Source organism: Arachis ipaensis, chromosome B1 (assembly GCF_059453495.1).
Source record: "Arachis ipaensis isolate K30076 ecotype BB chromosome B1, ASM5945349v1, whole genome shotgun sequence".
NCBI lineage: Eukaryota > Viridiplantae > Streptophyta > Magnoliopsida > Fabales > Fabaceae > Arachis > Arachis ipaensis.
The window spans coordinates 130,246,691-130,255,599 of record NC_142436.1 but is presented as its reverse complement, the minus strand read 5'-3'; positions in this window follow the sequence as shown (position 1 = coordinate 130,255,599).

Below are 8,909 nucleotides of genomic sequence, written 5' to 3'. Positions count from 1 at the left end.
CAAGAATCCGTTCGTCAAAATAAAAAATTGACGTGGCGAAAATTGGCCGATTAAGAATTTATAGAGAAAACAGCGTTGCAAGTACAGTTCTCAACCGACTAAAATCCGCTTATCAATTTAGAAGGGGTTGTCACAAAATTTAGAAATAAAAATACTGGGAGTATGAATCCCAGGTCGTCTCCCAACGAGTTGCAGAATGAGTGCTATTTATTAATCAGAGGTTTTCCAAGAAATTTTTGAGTTTGAGAAACAGAGAAATAATTGATTGAGAATTTATGTAATTCAAATAAAAGCCTTAACCGGGAGAAGATTAAATAGAAGTTCTATCCCTGTTGAACTTTTCCAAGTGTAATAATAAAAGGGTTGTTATCCTACTTAGTTATCCCTTATAAAATAAGGGAAAGTCAAGTACTCTCAAACTAATCCTATCGCTTGGTCCTAATCCTTTCCTAAGAAAGGATTAGAGTTGAAGACAGGATAATTAGCCAACAACTTCCAAGTAATATTAACACTTGAATATTCCAACTCAAGGTTTTCCTTTTAATCAACTCCCAATCAAGTTAGGGAACTACTCCATTATCATGAATATAACTTTCACAAAATTAAGAGAGGAATAAAAGGAAGACATGATAATTAATAAATAAAAATCAATTAAAAGTAAAAAATAGTTCTTTGCATTAATAAATCCCAAAATCATGAACAAACTTATCTAAACAGAGTCAATGGGCAATTAAAAGAGTAAAGGAATAGAGAAACAAACTAGAATGAGGAAGCTCCAACGGAGGTAATAAATCTTCTCAATATCCAAGGCAAAGCAATAAAACTCTAAAACTATGAATGTGAAGAAAACCTAGAGGAAGCAGTAGAATTCTCTCTAGATTCCAGACTAAACTAAAACTATGCAGAATGAGAATGTGTGTTGAGTCTCTGCTGTTCCCTGGCTCTAGTCTGTGTTTCTGGGTCGAAAACTGGCCCGAAATCGCCCCCAGCGATTTCTGTTAATTCTGTAGATCGCGCATGTCACGCGTACGCGTCAGTCACGCGTACGCATCACTAGTCATCTTGGCGTATCACACGTACGCGTCAAACACGTGCACGCGTCTTCGTGCAAACTCCAATCCACGCGTACGCGTCAGGCACACGCACATGTCACTGCAAATTTCTCCATATCGCGCGCACGCGTGAGCCATGCGTGCGCGTCGATGCTCGCTGGTTATCTCCTTCATTTCTTGTGTTTCTTCCATTTTTGCAAGCTTCCTCTCCATTCTCTAAGTCATTCCTGCCCTATAAAGCCTGAAACACTTAACACACGGATCACGGGATCGAATGGTATAAAGGAGACTTAAAATACACAAATTAAAGACTTTAGGAAGCAACTTTTCAGTCATAGAACAAAACTAGGAAGGAATTGTAAAACCATGCAAATCATATGAATAAGTGGGCAAGGACTTGATAAAAATCACTCAATTGAGCACAAGATAAACCATAAAATAGTGGTTTATCAACCTCCCCACACTTAAACATTAGCATGTCCTCATGCTTAGCTCAAGGAGATAAAATAAATAAGTAGGGAAAAGTAAGACTCATACAATGCAATGCAACTTATGTATGAATGCAACTATATGATTTCGTATACTTGGTTAAAAGTAAATAAGTTCTTCAAGATAAACATAAATTAAATTCCACTAATTCTAATCCTACAGTAAAGACAAGTAAACTTGTAAGAAGGTGGCTCATGAAAGTAGGGAACATAGAATCAAGCATTGAACCCTCACTGATAGTGTATATGCACTCTAGTCACTCAAGTGTATAGGGTAATCACTCTACTCTTCTCTAGTCATGCTTTTTAAACTTTGTTCTTCACCTAACCAATCAACAAGTATTCAATGTATCAATACAAACATCATGAGGTCTTTTTAAGGTTGTAATGGGGCTAAGGTAAGGGTGAGGATATATGTATCGTCAAGTGAGCTAAAATATGAATCTTTGATTAACCTAAGCTCTCACCTAAAATACACATACACTCTATGTAACTCTAAATTCATGCCTAGCTACCCAAAATTTTCCTTTTGTATATTTCACATACTCATGTATCAACTTCTCTTTAATTTCACCACATATGCATTGATCTTTTATTAAACTTAGCATTGGGGTAATTTTGTCCCCTTATTTACTTATTTATATTGTAATATTTATTTATTTATTTATTTATTTTTTTTTTTGAATCACAAAAGCAAACATAACATATCAATGCATATGGGTTTTTAATTTTCTGGTCTCACATGAGTAGGTATCCAAATTCCCAATATTTTGTCAATGAAACACTGTATACTTTTATCAACCCAAGTTTCCACAGTTCCCTACACTTAATTGACACACAATCTCTAACTTAAGCTAACCAAAGATTCATTTGGGGTAATTAATTATTTTTCCACTTAAGGCTAGTGATGATGGCATAATGTCCTCATTGTGTTCAGAGGGGTTCCCCACACTTGGACCTTGCTCCATGTGCATCTCTTCTACTGCTTCTTGGTGAACTGTAATCACTGTCTCATCAATTATGTCGCACTGGAAGATGGAATAGTCTTCCGGAGGATGCTTCATAGCCTCATTCAGATTAAAGCTCACTGCACGACCGTCTATCTCAAAAGAATAGGTTCCTGAGAATGCATCTAGCTTGAACTTTGAGGTCTTTAGGAATGGTCTTCCGAGCAAGATGAATGATGGCTTTCCTGAGTCATTTTGGTGCATCTCCAAGATATAAAAGTCAATGGGAAATGTGAGCCCCTTAATGCTCACTAGCACGTCCTCAACAATTCCAACCACTGTAATAATGCTTTTATCTGCTAACACGAAACGAGCTGCCGACCTTTTTAAGGGAGGGAGCGTCAAGGCATTATATATGGACAAAGGCATAATACTCACGCACGCCCCTAAATCACACATGCAGTCAGAAAATATTACATCCCCAATGGTACAGTTGACAATGTATGGACCTGGATCACTACATTTTTCAGGTATATCCCCCATTAAAGCAGATATAGAACTACCTAAAGGAATAGTTTCTAATTCATTAATCCTATCCTTATGTATGCACAAATCCTTTAGAAACTTCGCATATTTAGGTACTTGCTGAATAACATCAAAAAGAGGAACAGTTACCTCAACCTTTTTGAAGATTTCTACCATTTTTGGGTCAAGTTCCATCTGCTTTCTGGGCTTTCTTGCCAGGTGTAGAAATGGGATAGGGGTGGCATCTTTGGTATCCTTAGCTCCTTCTGGTGCACCATTCTCTGGTTGAGTTGCTTCTTCTTCAACCTTGTCATGTACTTCATCTTCCTTTTCAACATCCTCCACCTCAACCATGTCCTCAGCTGGGGCGTGTTCTTGTGGGCTTGGCTCCTCAAGATTCCTCTCTTGCAGTGTGGTTCCGGACCTTAAGGTGATGGCATTGATGCCACCCTTGGGGTTGGGTAAGGGTTGAGAAGGAATTCCACTGGAGCTTGAAGGCTAGTTGTTGGAGTTATTCAGTGATCCAATCTGTGAGACAAGAGCTTGCAAGGTAGAGTTCAGACTGTTTAAGGTAGAAGTAAGGTTGTTCTCCATGGTCTTCTGTCTCTGATCAATAGAGTGTAACAACTCATCATTGGAAAAGGAAAGGGGGTAAGTGATCTGAGGGGTCTTCTGAGACGCTTGGGGCTGCCTTAGATGAGGTGCTCTGTAAGCCTGGTTCTGGTTCTGCTGTTGGTAGGCAGGATTCTGCTGATACCGGTTCTGCTGATTGTTGTTATTATTCCACCTCTGATTTTCTTGGCTGTCTCTGCCTCCTCTGTTATAGTTGTCCCTCCAACCTTGGTTAAAGTTCCCACCTTGGTTATAGTTGCCGCCTTGTTGATAGTATCCTTGATTCGGGCGGTCATAGAAATTGTGAGTAGCTGCCACGGTGTTGTCCTCATGTTGGAGTTGTGGGCACTCATTAGTGTAATGACTATAGTCAGCGCATATGCCACATACTCTCTGAGGGACCAGTTGTTGGCTATGTTGTGGTGAAGGGGGCTGAGATTGTTGCTGGCCCAGATGTATCTACTTCAGTAGGTTGGTCATCTCACATATTGATTGTGTGAGAGCATTATTCTCATTGCTAGACGAAACCTCTGCCACAGCCTTAGGGTGGTTGTTCCTGTTGCGCTTGTGAGTCCGAGCAGACTCAGCCAGGTCGGCGATCAGTTGCCATGCTTCATCTGTGGTCTTGTACTTTTTCAGAGAACCATTGCTTGCACCATCTAATGTAGTCTTATCCTGAGGCTTCATGCCTTGTGTGAAGTAGCTGATCAACACCAACTTGTCAATCATGTGGTGGGGGCATGCATCTAGGAGATTAGTGAAGCGCTCCCAATAATCGTAGAGAGTCTCGGATTTGCCTTGAATGATCATTGAAATCTCTTTCCTCAGTCTATCAGTAACTTCAACTGGAAAGTATTTTTCTAGGAATTCTCTCCTGAGCGTATCCCAGTTAGTAACAACTGCTTCAGGTTGAGTGTAGTACCACTCCCTCTCTTTTTCCTCAAGAGAAAACGGGAAGGCTGCCAGCAGAATAGAAGTCTCAGTTGCACCATTATGCCTGACAGTAGAACAAGCTGTCAGAAAATCCCTGAGGTGCTTAAGAGGCTCTTGAGCAGGTAAGCCATGAAACTTTGGCAGTAAATTGATTAGTGAAATCTTCAGTTCAACATCTGCACCCAGATTTGGATGACGCGCTTGGAAAAGTGGTAGTGTAAAGTCCGGAGCTCCTGCTTCCTGGAGAGTGATCCTCTTGGGAGCCGCCATGTTCTTTGTGCGTAAATCAACCAAATCAGTAGAAAAGGAGCTTGTTTCTTCCTTAAATGACGTTTCAGATTCACCCTCAGAGAGGACTAACCGACGCCGAGCTTGCCTTATACGTGAAATAGTTCTTTCAATTTCAGGATCAAATGTGGGTAAGCTTGGATCAGGTAGTGAACGCATCATTCAATGAAAGAAACATACAGCTCATAGTAGCAAAATAAAATAAATTCCAACCAATAAATTAGCACACTGTTGCAAATCCCCGGCAACGGCGCCAAAACTTGACGTGGCGGAAATTGGCCGATTAAGAATTTATAGAGAAAACAGCATTGCAAGTACAGTTCTCAACCGACTAAAATCCGCTTATCAATTTAGAAGGGGTTGTCACAAAATTTAGAAATAAAAATACTGGGAGTATGAATCCCAGGTCGTCTCCTAACGAGTTGCAGAAAGAGTGCTATTTATTAATTAGAGGTTTTCCAAGAAATTTTTGAGTTTGAGAAACAGAGAAATAATTGATTGAGAATTTATGTAATTCAAATAAAAGCCTTGACCGGGAGAAGATTAAATGGAAGTTTTATCCCTGTTGAACTTTCCCAAGTGTAATAATAAAAGGGTTGTTATCCTACTTAGTTATCCCTTGTAAAATAAGAGAAAGTCAAGTACTCTCAAACTAATCCTATCGCTTGCATCCTAATCCTTTCCTAAGAAAGGATTAGAGTTGAAGACAGGAGAATTAGCCAACAACTTCCAATTAATATTAATACTTGAGTATTCCAACTCAAGGTTTTCCTTTTAATCAACTCCCAATCAAGTTAGGGAACTACTCCATTATCATGAATATAACTTTCACAAAATTAAGAGAGGAATAAAAGGAAGACATGAGAATTAATAACTAAAAATCAATTAAAATTAAAAAATGGTTCTTTGCATTAATAAATCCCAAAATCATGAACATACTTATCTAAACAGAGTCAATGGGCAATTAAAAGAGTAAAGGAATAGAGAAACAAACTAGAATGAGGAAGCTCCAACATTTAGTGATAATTCTTGGGTTGTTAGTTGTTATTGTTTCCACTAACGCTAGCTTTTTACTAAGGTAATTAGTAAGTTAGCTAGGATTTGTGGATTAATAACAATTATGCTCACTTGAATATTCAAATCCTTATGCTCGAGTCATAAGTCAATGATATTACGGTGGTACGACTCTTAGGTGGATTTTTAATATATAAAAGTAGGTAATTTCGAAAGGAGTATTAATCGAGAAGCCTGAAAAGAGTAGAAATAAAATCGCGAAGACGTATCACTCACGTTTCGACAACAGAAGATAAACCGTGAAGTCAAAAGCGATATGCGGACAAGGCGTAGAGGAGATTAAGAGGTAGATAACAGATAGATATATATAACATAAGTAAATAGCCACTAGTCGTGACCCGTGAAGTTTAGGCCGGCTAGGGTACAGTATGAAAGTAGTTGACAACAGTATATCCTAATCTCTCCCGAAGGAAACATGAGAGCCTCTACAGGCAAATTCAAGAGAGTTCAATACATAATATAATCTTATTTACTCATAATCAATTTCCTCAGACAGATCTCAGCTGGTACTGCCGGTCAAAATTCTACTGCGCGCTTTTACGCAGGAAACTATGTTTTCCGACTCGGAAAGATTCACTGAATCCAAATATCATATTTAAATTATCAAATTCCGATTGCCAAATCTTCCAACCATATTCACTCCTATTTAACTTATTATTTAATTAATTTCGGTTAGACCGGGTATTACATTCTACCCCCCTAACAGAAATTTTCGCTCTCGAAAATTCCATCCATCACTGCGAGTACGCGAGCGTAGTCTGCCTTTATATCCAATGCATAACAGTTCCAAGGTCCTTTTACTATGCGCGCTTTCGTTGCCGCGCTCTGATTTCTCTATCTCCGAGGGTCTCGGTCATTCGTTCAGCGCCGACCAACAGCCTCGTTCCTTACTTTTATCGTTTCATCAACTCACACCCTATTAAATCTCAAATCATGTCATCAATAATATTGCCATCCTCGTTAATCATAGCCATCATCCTGCATTACTATAATTAATCAAAGCTTTCTTCGTTTTTAAAATTCAAATGAGTTTGGACTAACAAGCTAAGAAAATCTTAAGAATCCGGCTTCCTTTAATAATCTATAAAAGCATTTGAAATACATCTCTTTTGTTAAAGTTATTCAAATCAAAGGTCCTTCTCAAAACTATAACCAACACTCTTTCAAATTCTTGGAAAAAAAATTTCAACAGCACCTCCCCAAAAATTGGAGTTTACCACCCGTCACGGGTTCCCTCAAACCAATCTCAGTACCGCATCAGCATTGCAATTTAAAGGTTTCTAAACTATTCCTCTGAAACCGATCATTATAAATCTTGATTTAAATCCAAGGTCACCATGACCAAACATCATAGCACTCATCTCTCGAACACGACAACTTGCACTCAATCATCATCTAAATCCGATTACGCATCAATGATAATTTTCTCATCCGTATCAGAACCATCAAGGCTCACAGCGGCAATTAATTCCAATTATCTAGAATCATTATCTGCATAAGCTCACTAAACTTTTAAGTACTCAAAGCATAAAGCATTTCTAATCATATCCCACTTTTCCTTATTATTACCATACTATGCTAACGCTTTAGCAAGCTTCCGCTATGCCACTTTGATTTCTCATCAAGTATTAGTTCCATCATTTATTTCCTCAAGTACTAAACCACCAGTTAACTTGACCGACATTTCAAATCAATGTTTTCAAATCCATCATTTAGGACCATCCGTTATCTATTTAAATCAAAGGAACTAAAAGTCACGGGTTCAATCCGTTTCACCAAAAATCCAGAAATCAACCAACTACATAACAAACACAACACATCACTCTCAACAGAAAGTCATTTACATCACAGGCATCTATCCATTTGTATTAAGGCAATTACCTCAATCTTACTGTCGCAATCGGCCCGCATCCTGACTCTCTCCTTGTTGGCAATTTCTTGATACATGCCCTGGTAACCCGCACTTGTAACATACACCTAACCCCAATCGGCACGACCTATTTGGGTGATGACTTCCACATCTCTGACAGCTCGAAACATCAGAAGCAACCGCTGCCCGTTTTCCCTTACCGTTCCTTTGGGACTCCTCACTCGTCGCAAAGTTATTCCGTCCTTGGAGAAAGTGTTGTACGTATCCTCTCTCCTTAAACTTCCGACCCCTTCGTGCGAATTCCTGGTTGTGCTCTCTATGACTTCCTTTCTCTGCAACCCGCCTTTTCACACACTCTTCAGCAATTTTGCTCTTATTCACCAGCTCTGAAAAAGTTCGGATCTCCATTGGTCCCACTGAACTTAAGATGTCGCTCCGGAGTCCTCCTTCATACTTAATGCATTTCCATTCCTCGAAGTCTCCCGGAGCTCCCTGACACATGCGGGAAAACCTGAATAGCTCCTCAAATTTGTCTGTATACTCAGATACGGACATAACACCTTGCTTCAGCTGCAGTAACTCCAATTCCTTGGCTGTCCTGACGGAATTCGGAAAGTACTTCTTATAGAATTCCACCTGGAAGGCATCCCAAGCGATAGGATCATTCCCCTGCTGCAGGAGACGTCGAGCCCCTTGCCACCAATGCGATGCTTCCCCCGTGAGCAGATAGGTAGCAAATTCAACACACTGCTCTTCAGGCACCAACTGTGCTTGCAATGCTCGCTCCATGGCCTGAAACCAAGTATCAGCTTCAGTCGGATTGGTGGTTCCCTTGAACTTAGGTGGATTAACCTTTAAGAAGGTTGCTAGTGTCATCGGGCCCTGAGCTTCCCTTCCGCCATTGCCATTATTATTTATCTGTTGCCCAAGAGCCTCCGCAGTGGCCTGCATAGCAGCAGCCATATTCTCCAACGCCGCCATAAGGTTTACCGGGTTATTCGGGTTGATTTCCGATTCCTGCGTATTAGTACGATCTCTCTCACGTCCCCGACCGGGTCCACGAGGCGCCATCTGGTTCCTATACACACCAAACAATCGATATCAAGTTGATCAGTCTCAA